Source organism: Podarcis muralis, chromosome 1 (genome assembly GCF_964188315.1).
Source record: "Podarcis muralis chromosome 1, rPodMur119.hap1.1, whole genome shotgun sequence".
NCBI classification, from domain to species: Eukaryota; Metazoa; Chordata; class Lepidosauria; order Squamata; family Lacertidae; genus Podarcis; species Podarcis muralis.
Window position 1 is genome coordinate 52211033 of NC_135655.1, and position 14923 is coordinate 52225955.

At 39.9% G+C, this 14923-nt stretch overlaps 1 protein-coding gene across 6 annotated transcripts in view; it reads right to left on the reverse strand.

The window, feature by feature from the left end:
- Window positions 1-14923, reverse strand: part of TSPAN18 (tetraspanin 18) — a 152524-nt gene that overhangs the window by 59275 nt on the left and 78326 nt on the right. For all 6 annotated transcript variants that reach the window (XM_077928951.1, XM_028727511.2, XM_077928941.1 and 3 more), the window contains one exon: window positions 13256-13338. The gene's annotated coding sequence lies outside the window, so the exon portion shown is untranslated. The remainder of the gene's footprint in view (window positions 1-13255; window positions 13339-14923) is intronic.

Here is a 14923-nt window from a genome sequence, read left to right on the forward strand (position 1 = left end):
TTCTAGGAAAACAAGCACTGGGTACACATATATCAGAAAACTGGTTCCCAAACTAAAATGTGAATCAATAAAAACAAAAATAATTAGCTGTGTTTTCTGAAGAGAAGGTTTACCGGGTTTTTCTCCAGTATTATCTCTCTACTGACAGTAGCTTCCATTGTGCAAAAGGAATGAGGATAAAGATCTGGCTGTGGGAATAAATTATTCTTGGTACCAGGCAACAAAGCTGCCATATTATTTCCTTAAATACGTGAAATCTTTGCTACCACAACTTCTCTGATTCAGAGTCTTACGCCAATACTTCATCTGCTCTACAAGTTGAATTTGTTAATAGTTATTTGTTGTGTACCTACAACCTTCTTTAATCAAAATCTAAATTTGCTAAATGAGCCCTTTGTAAAAAAGCAAGGAAGTTTCTTCCAATGAAAGAGCCAGATAAAAATCAGTCAAAATCTGATTATTTTATGCACCGAACAGTTGCTGTCATCTGCGACTGCAAGCCCATGAAGTGGAAAGAGTGTTTTCATATCTAAGTGGAAAACATTATGCTTTAAATATTCAGCATCTCTTCCTTGCATTGTTCTGACAGTATCTCAGACTAAGGGCGATTCTCAGGCTGTGGTCTGGTGCCAGATTGACCGCACTCATGAGCAAGCTTGCTTTTCAGCAATTAGGGTGGCTGCTGGCAGCAGCAGGAGCCTCAGAAATGGCATCTGAAATAAAAGGCTTAATGCAAGGGAGACCACTGTCTGGGTTTCAAGGCAAAGAAAAGTGTTTCTCCTCACAGGAATCTTTCAAATATGGCACAGAGTAGCAAGGGCACTCATTTGTCTTGAAGAGCTGGGAGGAAGGGTGGGGGGGAGGGATAATAATTGCTGAATAAAAGGAAACCCCAAGCTTACAAGCGACATCAGGTGGGTTTTATGCTCCTGCCTGCAGGTGCATTTCACTTAAATCAGCCACAGATAGTTCTTGCATACATTGCTGCAGGGGGAGGGGGCAGAGCAAGGCACACCGTATCCAAGCAACAGCTGTGCTGAATGCCTTGCAAAGTATTTTCAATACCCTTTAGGATGAGCTAGGAGTAGTCTTTCTGCAGTTCTGAAGGAAGGGAGATGTTTGCAGATAGCACAGAAATAAAGTGAACCCTCCAGCGCTTCTGGAACAAACTCTGCTTTCCCAACCACAAATCACTAAAGATTCCACAGTTGTTGTTGTAGAGCATCATTTACATACATTCATATAAAATACTTGAGATGAACCTGCACAGGTGTGGTAGACAACTGGAAAGTTATAAGTTACTGAAAAAATGGGTAGATAACATTTTCCACTGGTTTTGTTTGGTCCCCAGCCTTCCCCTTGTAGAAATAAACCATTAAAAATGCAAATATATAAAGATGCTTCTTTGTAAAACAAACAAATACCACACATATATATTATCTGTGTTAACAATACATGCAAACACGCATTAAAATAAATGATTGCTTTTTCAGATTACTATGCAAAAAAGGCAAAAAAGCCACTACTGCCTTATGCAGTTTTCTTTGCAGCATGCAACAGCCTTCTACACATTTGCTATATTTCCTCTGCCTATAGAAACCCATTTCCATGTGCAGCTTGCTATTGCTGGATTACATTGCCCATCTTCAAAGGAACAATATTAATTCTTTAGGTGTATCTATAGAAATATGTTGACTTCCAGGAAATTAATTACTTCTCAAAAAATGTATTGCCATAAAAAAAAATTCACTTCAAACCGACGTCACAAACCTCTTATTTTCATTCAGTTTCAATGTAAGGCTTCATTTTGATTTTCTCAATTAAAACACATATGCACATCACTTTTTCTCTGTTTTGTCTTCAAAGGAATTAACCAAACTCTTCACTTTGACACATCTGAATGCAAATATACTTTTTGGAATATTCTGTTTCATGAAATGTTTGGTACTTCTTTGAGATCCAAGTTATAAGAAGACGAACTTTGACAATTCTACATTTTTCTTGAGCTAGCTGTTCCCTTATCCATTTCTGATTAATAAAACAAGCCTGTTTATCAATTTGACAACCCATACTTACATTAAAGAGCATTTTATAGATAGCCCTGCTTTCTCAATATTTTTCTGCCTCATACTATTCACGTGCATTGGAACTTCCTTTATGTCACTAAATGATTGCCACTCATTTGCAATGGATTCACCATTGGACATACTCATTGCCAGTATAATATGTGCACTTGAACAGTAATATGTGCACTTGAACAAATTTCATTACTTGAAAATTTGCTGCTTTCAATAACTTTAAAGGATTATACTGGAGAAGACAGCTCTGGAGAATATAGTTGCTTCCATCCTTCAACACAAATATAACTTAGAAGTAGTGACCTTCATACCGATTTCCCCAACAAGAAGGGGTTACCTGAAAGCTATGGTGCATTTTGGCATGCAGGTAGGAGGATGAGTAGAGCAACAATTTAACTGAAGTAACAATGCAGCCCACACAAAGAGCAAAACATTACTGCTGGAGTTAATGTAAAGGCAGGTCACTGTTTGAAAAAACAGGTGTCAATGTAGCCTGAGGCCTTTGAAAGTAAGTAGAAATGGGAGTACAGAAAAGTAAATTTTTAACAGACTATTCAAAATAACTTCCCTTGGTTGTGTTTTTTTCTAAACCATAGTTCAAGCGGTAGAGCACCTACTTTTCTGTGCAGTGTCCCCCAGAAGCAATCCTTATCAATTCTAGCTTTTATTTCCTCAGTAAAAAGGATCAGATAGTAGAAAAGTTCTCTAAGGGCTCATCCACACTTCTGCTTGTCACAGGCGTTCTATACATGGGTCCGAGTTGTTTTTCCTTTGCTCACTACTCCCCCCAGGAAAACCCATGGTTTATAACTGAATCAGAAGAAACGCCAATCCAGTTAACAATCTGGCCACAGCATCTTGGACCTCCTGATGTTTCTGAACATCTTCCAAAGGCTGGCCCATATAGAATGCATTGCCAGTAATTCAAACAGTGGCAAGTCCTGCTGAGCTCAATGGAACTTATTTCTCTGTGAATGGATACAGATGGCAAAACAGCTAAAGATCTGAAACCTGCAACATCTGAGAGCATGAAAAATAATTCCTGCAATGTTCTTAAAACAACAGTGGCACTGTCTTAATTTTCAGCATAATCCACAACTCCATAGTTCTAGAATATAGATTTAAATGTATTTGGGGAGAACTCATATGACCATTTTTTCATACAAATGGATTTCCTCATTATCCCAGTCCTAATTGCTGAACATGTGGCCACATTCAGAAAGCTGTCCCCACACAATCCCACAAGGACACATATTGAAGCACTAAGAGCAATATGCTAACACTTAGCAGCAACATGGTATGTATTTTATAGAAGAAGAAATGCAAGTGTCTCTGGTTTTGAACAAGTTGGGGCATCTACAAGCTCCGTTTGAAACCCCTTCTGCGGTAGAAATTACACATGGTGATCTACATAAACCCCACTAATATACACACTTGGAATCAATTATAGATGAAAGCTATTTTTGAGTCTTTCCATTATTGTTTCCTAGTGCAAAGAAATATGCATATATGTTGTGACAAATGAAAACAACACACACACACTCTATTCAGGAACAAGATATAGTGAGAAATATTTATTTTTATTTCCCAATATCTCTCTACCCCTCAAAAAATGTTATTTACTTCCGGTCTGCTGCGGAGGCAATGGTGGCACGCTCTGTGTCGTCCGAGTAAAGGACGACACAGTCCTGGCTGTTAGGGCTACGGGGGTGAACGCTAGGGCTAGGCGACAATGGAGTTGGCTAACTATGTGCCAAATCCTACACCTTTCCAGACAGTCTTTGTAAACATCCAGCCAGGAAGGTAGGGGACTCCTCTTTGCTGCATTAGCAACACCGAAGTAACCTCCCTGGGGTGCAAGCCTGGGCATCCTGAGCTGCCAGACGACAAGACGCCCCAGCCCTCTGCCTCACTGCTGTGGTCCAAAGGAAAGCAGGTCAATACATTTGGCACCATCTTGGCTGCAGGGGTTGCCAGAAGGCCAAACACCACCCAACCATCTTAGGGACTGCATTCTGGATTTATGTAGGGATTCCTCCTACTGCTTTGATAATGAAGCTTCTGTTTCCAAATAATGACCTGACCCTTTGTTTTGTTTTGTCTTGTCAAGGTACCCTGCAGCATCTAGGGACTGCGGAGTCACTTCAAGTCAACCCTTCACCTAGGGCTAGTTACTGCATAACAATTATGAAACCAAATAGCTGAGGAAGTCAAAAGATTGTCCTTTAAAAGTATGGCGTGGATCTGCCAAAAGACAGTTATTTTTTTCTGGCAGCCTATGTTCACAGAAAGCATAAGCTGATGTGTCTGGGTACATCAGCACTGGTATCATCATAGGAAAACATTTGCAAAAGCTCTCCCAAACACCCTGAAGAAGTGAAACTTACAACTCCTCGCTTGAAAACAGCATTTCTTTCCACAAACTTCTCCCTATAAATCATGATAAGCTCCCTTGTTACAAATAAGATGGGAAGGGCTTATAGTATGTGTGAGTAACTACTTGCATATAACATTATATCTGCCCAGCATTCTCGTGAGATAGTATCACCAACACTGAGGGCTGCTCCTATGATAAAATGTATCAGATTAAGGATAAAGGCAAAAGAAGCAAGATAATGAATGATATCATTAAAGGAGATCTTAAAAAACAACAACAACACTTCTACAGCCTTCAAGGTTGTTATTTTATCTCATCTGGAAAGAAAATATTGCACTCCTATCCCTAGGAAACTAAAGCCATTTAAAGAAAGAAGAGGAAAAATTACCAGTGACAACATTTAATAAGTACTATATAACTTGAGCCTAACATTGTGAGTGGAAGTTGAGTGTTTCTTACTGGAAGGAAACCAGGAGGAACAAAACCAGCAGCAATGAAACAGATCTCCTTATAACCTTAGATTGAATAAATTAGACTAAAGAATCAGCAGGAATAAACCATCATGTAGCTCCATGTTTCCCTATAAGCAAAGATCTCCATCACTCTGTACATTAATTTCCCTCTAGGGGCGGGGGGGAGTAAATATATAGCAGGAGGTAAATATATATAGGAGGAAGATTTTCTCTGTAAATCAGGTATAATGAAAAAAGAGTGATTACAAATCTCTAAAGGTATTCTAATGTTAAATATTTCAATCCTTTACTTTCTAGAGAGGAACCAGTACAGAATTGATTGTAATATTTACTAGCAGCTGCTCTACAAAAGGAAGATACAAGGAACAGAAATGTGAAACTCGCAAGAGATTTACGTACACAAATACTTAAGTTGTTGTTGTTGTTTAGTCGTTTAGTCGTGTCCGACTCTTCGTGACCCCATGGACCAGAGCACGCCAGGCACCTCTGTCCCCCACTACTTCCCGCAGTTTGGTCAGAATCCTACTTACGTATCCTACTTAAGCTGTAGGATACGTAAGAAGGTAAGAGAAGTTCTGCTGGATCAAACAAAAGGCTTATCTAGTCGAGCATTCTGTTCTCATGGCAGTTAGCCACACGCATGTTGGAGGCCCAAAGCAGGACATGAGTACAACAGCCTCTCCTGCTGTTGCTCCTCAACAATGGGTATTTTGGGGCATACAAGAAGCCACTGGTATTTTATCATTCATTAATTTGTTTAATCCTCTTTTAAAAGCTTTCCAAGTTGGTGGCGATCACTGCATTTTGTGGTAGTGAATTCCATACTTTAACTACACACTGTATTTGCATTTGTCTCTCTGGAAACTCTCACCATTTAATTTCATTTGATGAGCCCAGGTTCTAGTATTATGAGAGAAAGTGGGGGGGGAGAGAGAGAGAGACTTCTCTCGCTCTCTTTAGGACATTTAAGTTAAGAGACACATAATCTGGAAACAAACATAGTGGTGTTTCTTGCCAAAGTGAGGGTGGACGAATGGAGCCTCCATTCCTAATGTATGCCTTTATTCCAGTTGCCTGAAGATAAAATTATCTTAAAATTAATAGTGTGTGCAGACAGGTTGGGTTTTGCTCCAGCTGGAACTACCACAATATCTCCCAATTAGCCCAACACTTCCAAATGCCTTCGCATGAAACTTTGTGCTTTACTGAACCAGTTTGTAAGAAAAATAGAGAAGACACTTGTTTATTATCTTTTTTGTGTTTGGACCAAGTCTCATGATTTATTCATCTTGGCAATGGGCTCTCTTACAATATCACTGAGCCTGTTTCTTCACCTCTTCTGACACATTCTTTCATTGCCCTACTCTATAGAGGGGGATAGAGTTCCTTGTATAGATACAAGTGCAGAAACAACATGGGTCAAACAATAGCAAAACTAAACCAAAGAATAGTCTGTACAGATCACAAATCTGAACTGAGTGAGAACACAAAGCATATATACACCAAGCAAAATAAATCAATTACTACAACAAATGTGGCTCTAATAAACTACTATGTACATGACAGAAAGTAGCATCTCTTAAGTTCTGATTACCTGTGCTATCACTAAAGCTTAAATTTACCAGGTTTGGAATATAAACACCTTCAATGTAGCATTGTGAACTGAGTGCCATTTCCATGAGATGCAGCTCTCCAGCCTGGAATGTAAATTGTGTTTCTAAACACGTGTGAGCCAGCAAGGCGCTTTGGCAGACACCGTTTTCCAGTGGGCTTGAAAACTAAGTATAAATCCCACAGATCACCCTGCTGTCTTTCTTTTGAAGCACATTGATCAAATGTTCGTGAGGCAGCCTTAGATATATTTCATATATTATGAGATTCCTGGTGTGCTTAGTTTTCCGCTTCTTGTTAAGGACTGCAAGCTAGCCTTCAGTTGTAGGCACGTAAACCAGGCACACACTACATATCAGCCTGACCCAGTAACGCCTAATTGTGATCTTCTGATAATAATGGCTTCAGATTTTCTAACTTCCATAACATTTCGCCAACTCAGCCAGTGGGCCAACAACTCAGGGCAAAATAACGTACAAGGGGCTTCAAAAGTCAAGGGACTCCCTTTACTGGAGCAACACAGGTAGAAAGCACTGTGCAGCTGCTATGCTTACATTGTGTCTTGGGTTGCATCTAAGTTACAAGAAGCACCTTTGCAGCTCTTCGATCCTAGTGCTGCTTTGTCAGAAAATGCATGCTGTTCTCTTGTTGTTGTTGTTTAGTTATTTAGTCGTGTCTGACTCTTCGTGACCCCATGGACCAGAGCACGCCAGGCACTCCTGCCTTCCGCTGCCTCCCACAGTTTGGTCAAACTCATGTTAGTAGCTTTGAGAACACCTTGAACCTAGTCCGGTAGCAAATCAGCAAACCACTGCCGATTTAAAGAGTTAAATCTTGAATTTAAGGACTCTTTTTCTGAGAATCAATCTTCCCATATCTCAGACATAAGCCTTATTTTGATACATACAAAACCCCGCCTTTGCAGTCTCCTGCAGAATCACTAAAGTGAAAGAGCGACAGTAAATCTTAAGATGTAATTGAGACAAGCTCACCTCTCCCACTTGGGGTGTTTAAAACTCACAAAAGAACAAGACAGCAGCCTGTGCAGCAATCAAAATAAGGAATCCAATGCCTTTATTATCTCCTTTGAGCGACATCAGCTCTATAGCTTGCCCCAGGAATCTACACCTTGATGAAAGGCTGCTCTACTCTCCCCATCTGTCATTTTGTGCAAGCCTATTTTCACTTGTCAAAGTAATTTGTACAGGAGATAATCATATATAGCAGGAGTTTATTAATGATTGCATGTTGGAAACATTATCATTTACTGATAAGCATCTTCCTAGCTGTAAATTGCACACCTTCCTATATTTCTTTTAAAAAAGAAAAAAAAAATACACTACAAGAAAGGCATGCCCAGAATTTCCTTTGAACAAGCAATGATGTGGCAACAGAGGAGGCTGGCTGAGATGGACAAAGAGGAAGAAGCTCTTCGTTAAAACTTGTAACCGACAGCAAATGTGGCATGCCTATGAGCTCGCCCACACTTCCACTTGTTCAAGTGCCTAGAAAGCATGCTCCGAGCACTTTTCCACTTCTCCCAATGGTTTTAAGGCATGGGTCTAAGAGCTTTTGTCTTTGCCCTACTCTTTCCCCTGGAAAACTCGCACCAGATTGATGTTTGCTCAAATTCACTAGTAAAGATTGGGTTTTCCCAGGGGCAAGTGGCAGGATAAACAGAAGTCTGGATGTGCCCTCCATTAGTACTACCAGCAGCACATTCATTTACCAGCACCACAAACATAACATTAATATATCTGGCTTCAAAATGATCTAGAGCAGGTGGTCTATGCAATGCACTTATAACTGAGTGGAAGTGGAGGTGGATTTTAGCAACAGCTGAAGTCACTTCTGAAAGCATCTGGGAAATGTTAAAATCACATTTCCCAAACACCCATTCTATAAAAAAGGGGGGGAGTGTGGTTAAAGAGAGCAGTCTTAGGTAAGTCTCCATACTCAGCCATCTGTGTTCATCTGTGCTTTGCGCCCTAGGCTGGATCTAGACACATCAAAGAAGCGTTTCAGTTAAATGCGTTGCAAACTTTGTATGAGAAATCGGGTTAGCAAAAATGGAACTCCACAGCACCATCTGGTGTCACAGTGTTAGAATGCATAAACAACACATATAAAGCACTTTTTATTTGCAAATGCAGCTGAGTCCCTAGTCTAGCCAAATCTCTCATCCAGCAGCCTCTGACCATTTTATCTTAACATGCTAACCTTTTCCCCAAACCTGATTTAGGAGTGTAGCTTTTTACATTGTTCCATGCCTTTACAACATACAGTAGCTTGAACACAAACTGAAATCCGTCACAAGCGGAACATGAGTCAGCAACGTGATGTGGCTGCAAAAAAAGGCTAATGCAATTTTCAGCTAATACGTTAATAGAACCATAGTTTCCAAGTCATGGGAATTAATATTTCCACATTATCCTGCACCAGTGATGCCACTTCTGGAGCAGCATTCAGTTCTGCTTGGAAAATATTTAGAGGACCATAACAAAGATGGTTAGCTGTATGAAAAACAAGTCCAATCGAAAAAAGTTGATGGAACTGGGTATATATACCCTGGAGAAGAGGAGGATGGTATAGCCTTCTGAAATACCTGATATATTATAACTTAGAAAAAGGCCAATAACTGTTCACTGCTATCCAAGACACCAGAGCTAGACTTAATCTAGCTAGGGCTTAAGTTCCAGGAGGGTAGATATTAGCTGAACATTTGGAGAAACTCGCTAAGAGCAGTTGAATAATGGAACCAATTAATTAGAAGGGTGGACACTCGCTGGAGGCGTTCAAGCAGAAGATAGGCAGCTATTTACTGGGAATGCTCAAGTCCTGGGTATCCTGTATCAAGCAGGGAATTGGTCCAGATTGTGCAAGACCCCCTCCAACTCTATGATTCCACAACTGTGCTTTTTCTATATGGTGGGAACATGGGATGCTAAACATTTACTGAACTAAACAAGGTGACTGTGACAGTTATAATAATAAAAGAAAAAGAAGAGGTCACACCTCATGAAGTAACATAAGTGTCTGGATAGAGTGGGAATTACACACTTTGTATATGTTTTGCACAAAGCATATGTTTGTGAGGCTTGGATGAAACAGCAAACTATGGTTTGCTGAAAACACAGAACAGAAATTCCTATTCTCAGTGTGTAAGGAGAAAAAAGGAGGGGGAAGGTGAGAAGCAAGTGCACTAGCCTGAAGCTCACTGAAGCTTATGAAGCACCACTTTTTGATTTGGTATTCTCTCTGCATAGCCTCAGACTACACAGTTTAGGTTTAGTCTCGTATAACTAGGTAATATTTTTTTAGTGAAGGATTTCTTTACAGCTAACCATTAATAGCTGTATGCTGGGATAAAAACAAAACACACACACCAATGAAAGGGATATTTCCCCCCACCAGCTACTGCCTCAACAGCCCTCTCCATGACCACCACTTTGAATGTAAAAGTCCTTGGCCTCCATTGATTTATCTATCTCCTTTTCCGACACCCTAAGTCCTTCTCCGCCTTTCAAATTGCTTATTTCAGGCTAGACAAGCAACTGTGGTTAAAATGTCACTGTATTTAATGATTTCAATGCTGTGTTCAAACACTTCAGCAGCCTGGCTTCAAAGGGAAGGGAAGTGGCAGAAAGACGCAGGATGGGCTGATTCTTACTGGTGGAGCAAGACCCCTCATATCCAAGTAAGGTGGTACAGAACGTTCAGGCAATTAGGCAGCTGCCATTGACATCAGATACCAAGCTGCACCATTTAAGAGCTTCCATCTCAAATCGTAGATTAAGATAAAGAAAGGTGGGGGTGGAGAGGACAATTTTCAGTACTTTTAAAAAAATGGCTGGCTTCCTGTGTTTGCAAGATATTTAGTTACATCTGTTTAGTTTAACACTATCCACCTTCTGGTAGCAGGGTCTGGAGGTTTGGCAGAACCACATTCTGAGGGATAGTAATGCATTTATTTATTTTACAAATATATAAACTGCTTCAAAGCCAAGATATTTGTACATCTTTGACTCATATGCTGGACTTTTCACCACCAGAACGGAACAATAGGCAGGCATGTTTGTGAAAAAAGATGGATCCATGCAATAACCTGGCTTATACCCATCTGTTCCACCCTGTCATGTATCCTGTAGCAGACAAAGCATTCTGTCTGACACGCCAGTGAATATTCTAGCACTCACCAATGCTGGGAACAGGTTTCAATACACATTTCGTTATTATGAAACACCCATCTTATCTTAATTTGCAATCCCTAGTGGAGATAGCAGTGTGGAATCAAATATTCTCATGATTCCAATTTCAGACTCAGCAACCTTCAGTGTGCAACTTTCAATTCATTCCAAACTGGCAGCATCCACTACTGCAGAAAATGTTGGTTGTTTCAGTATGTCAGAATGGGAGACAGGTAAAAAGAAGACGACATGACACACCAGGTTACTTGGTTCATCCATCCTGCTATTTGCTGATCATCTTAATACAAGCAGGAATTTAAAGATCGATCCGTACAACATAAAAGCACAATGTCATAAAGTTGACTGTCCAAGCTTTGTACTTGCTCTTAATAGAGAACCCGAGCCATAATGCTTTCTATTACTTAGAGCTTACTCAGGCAGGCATTCACTGATATGACTTGGTTAATCTTTTCTATAGTCCCAGGAGGGTCTTATTATCACTTATTAAAAGTTGCTAATTATAACTCAACAAATGTATGTTTAATCTGCTGTTAAGACCCAACTCACTTTGCACATTTATCTATTCAGGTCATATAAAATTCATAAACCTGTGTAAACAGTTTCCTTCCTACAGAAGCCCATAAGAAGTTTCCAATTTTTATCTAAACCCTGCTTGATTAGACCTGCTTGAAAGTGCTCACTGCACAGGATGGCAACTCAAAGTAGAATGAGAAGAATCTGTTGAGGTTCTACAGACTTTTTTTATCAGACACACAGATAGTGTTCACTATCTGGCCAACCCTTACGTATGCTACATGAATAACTATATACGGTAACTGCCTCTTCAAGGAATATATTGTTTGCTGCCCTCTCTTCCATGGTAAGATATGTCAAGATGAAATTCACAACCACTGTGATGCAGATGTAACTATAAAATGTATGCCATATATTCAATGCAAGGGAATGAGCCAAGGTTCCAATATGTACTATGCTGTCAGCTCTCCTTCAGTGGAATATTTGGTGTCATATGTAGTTACATAAAAGGAACATTATGTCAGCTCCTAACTGTGGCATAGAGAGAGTCAGGATCAAACAGCAATCAGGATCAGAGGGCTTGATCCATCCAAAGCTATTTTAGTATGTGCCCAACTCTCCCACATTTTCCAACGTTATCAATGACATTTCCAGACAAGCTCCTGGGTTCTTTACTGAACAAATCAGTAGGACATAATGGATCTTTCTAAGCTTCTAAAGTTGCTTCATTTTTCTGGGGTTAAATGCCTCTCTTGCCAAGTTCCTTTAGCATTCAACTGAAACCAGCATATGAACAGGCACAAATATTTTTTAACAATGTAGAAAAAGATGTGAAAACACTAGCTTTAAAAAGCTAGCTACCATAGATAAAAATGAAAGTGAATGAGATTTTACTCTCTGCTAAAGATAAAACTGCTCCAGCGTCTCCAGTGAGAGAGCGTGAGAAAATACTCTGTTTAGTGTCTAGTGATATGGCCCTTCCTTCAGGCATTTTAAGGTGGACTTGCATATTAAAACGACTACAGTTTTAACACTGAACCGTCTATTAAAAATTCTATGCATAAGCATCTGTAGCTTCATGTAAACATCTGATTGAAGCATCTCTCTCTTTCGGATGAAAACAGAAGTGTTAATGTTTCCACACTGGGCGCAAATGCTATGTTTATCTACAGAGAAAGTACACAGCAGAAAACTCCAGGGAAAAACAGGGAACAAATAATGCAGCCACCTTGTGCATGTGAATGAAGACTTCTCATGTAAATGTATCATTACCATAGGAGGAAGCACCAAAAGCAGAGAGAGAGAGAAACAGTACAAATGATAAAAAGCAGTATAAGATAAATGAAGCTTTACTAATTTCCCTGGAATTTTCCACATTATCTTCAACTGCACTGGATCTTCCTTTAGGATAGTCACAAAACACAATCCAGCAGCAACCCTACATTATCTGATCCATGTACCAAGGATTCGGGGTCATTCGAAGTTCACAGAGTGGTTTACAATGTGGATGTGAAGGTGTAGTACAACAAAGCAAGAACTGGAATTCTTCTCTCATCTTGTATTAGTTGCAATTGCAGAAATGCAGGCTTCAAAAAATCCGTCAGATTTATCTTATTAGAATGTGGGATATCCTTTCAAAGCAAAAGAGGCAGAAATCCCCATTGTTTCAAATAAGCCTCTGCAATGCATGGCAGAGGATACCATTAGGTGCTAGTAGTTTGTCTTGAATGGCTTTCATCTTTTTAAACAACTGTTAGAACAATGTAAAGTCCTGTGAACATATAAGAGGCAAAGCTTTTCTAGGGAAAGGCAGAGGAAGCATATTGGACAAATACAACAAGACAGTGTATCGCAATAGGAAGTACCACTCACCCTATTCCTGACTTAGAGGTGCACTGAGTCACTTCAGGGGAAAATGCAGGGTATAACTAATATATAATAATAATAATAATAATAATAATAATAATAGGCACACGCGCACTTGCCATTCCTTACCTTAGTTTTGTTTAGTGGGGCTATCAGGCTTGAACAGGAGGATGTAAAACCAGCAACCTACAGCAACATGTGCATTCAGTGACCTGTGGGGAGTAAGTAGTAAGAGAATACATTAGAATGCCCCAAACCCAGAAGAATATTAGGTCTTCCCAGTTCAACATCTTCCTCTTCTAGTTTGCAGAGTTTACTCAAAGTGCAGTTTGCTGGTAACGTTAAACTAGGGTTTGATTAGACCAGGAAGTAACATAAAACACAATGTATAAAGGGAGAAGGAAGTGAAGAAGGAAGGAAGTGGATAGTTCTTAATCCTCCAAATCATAGTTTGGAGATTGTCTGAATAAAGTAACAGATACAACACCAGCATGCAATTTGATGAAGCCAATGCCAGGGACCCAAGAGGGTCCACCGCTGTGAACTGAGGGAACCCTTTAAAATATTTTTGCCTGCACATCTCCCAGAAACAACCATCAACAAGAAAACTGTCCTTGGGAGGGGCTGAAAGCAGTGCTATTTTTCTAGAAAAAGAGGTGTCGGAACTGAGTTCCTAAGAGTTCCCCCAGAAAAGAAGTCCTGCCTAAAAGGATGGTTTGCTCACTCACTCTCAGCATTAGGTAGTAAGGGAAAGATGTGAAACACTCTCCCCAGAAATATTCATTTGGTGGTGGGGGAGAGAGTGAATTCAGTGACAGTGGGCACCTTTCCTTTCCATTAAGAAGGAACAATGCCTTTTTTATATAAAACTGTCCATAGTCTGTCACTCTTTTAACTGATGCACCACTGTAATTAGGGTCACTAATGGAACTTTCTGAATAGCAAAGGCAAGCACTCAGAGGAGAAAGTTTATGTTATGTACCATCTATTATATTCTGACTAGTATAGTAGTCAGAAGTTGTGAAAGTGAGTTTTCACAGCCTTTAATAATGGTCAATAAATCACTGCTCACTTCTCTATTTTCATGAGTTTTGTTCCGCCTATTTCCAAAAGTGTGGGTGTTATTCCTATCTTGGATTCTCCCAAGGAAAAAATTCAGGACTGGGAGTCTGGTCTACCCAGACCTTTCCTTGTTCCTCTTACCTCTACTTGATTAGAATCAAGGAAGCTCCCACAGTCAGTCATTCACATCTATATTCACATGGGGGGGGGGGGGGTGATGCCACCCTAACCCTCCACAGGGCAAAAAACTGAGTGTGTGTATAAATAATTACTGAACATGCTGTATTATTATTTTTTAAAAAAACAAGCAAACAGGTGTCATGGCTTGAAGAAGTAGAAACCAAGCCTACAGCACTCTTAGGCCTGTGACACCTAGTGTGATTCAGAATTTATCCTCCAGGTTGTCATGCATCTGAACTCCAGCTATATGCTATTAGCACGGCAATTGTGTCTATAAATGCAGTCACATGCAAGCTCCCTGTGAAATAATGTGGATAGGGTAATTGTCACATCATCCAAGCTGTTGAGGCCAATGGGCTGAGTACTAGATAGAGAGGATTTTAGCTCATTTGGATCACTTACTATGTTCTTTGTCTCAGTACCTTGTTGATGAGAAGGAACATTTCTCATTCTAATATGTTTTCTAAGCACTCCTTCCCATGTGTCTCACATGCCTCCTAAAATGATATTCATAGTCATATGAACCGAGTTAGCCAGGCATAGAAGGAAAAATGA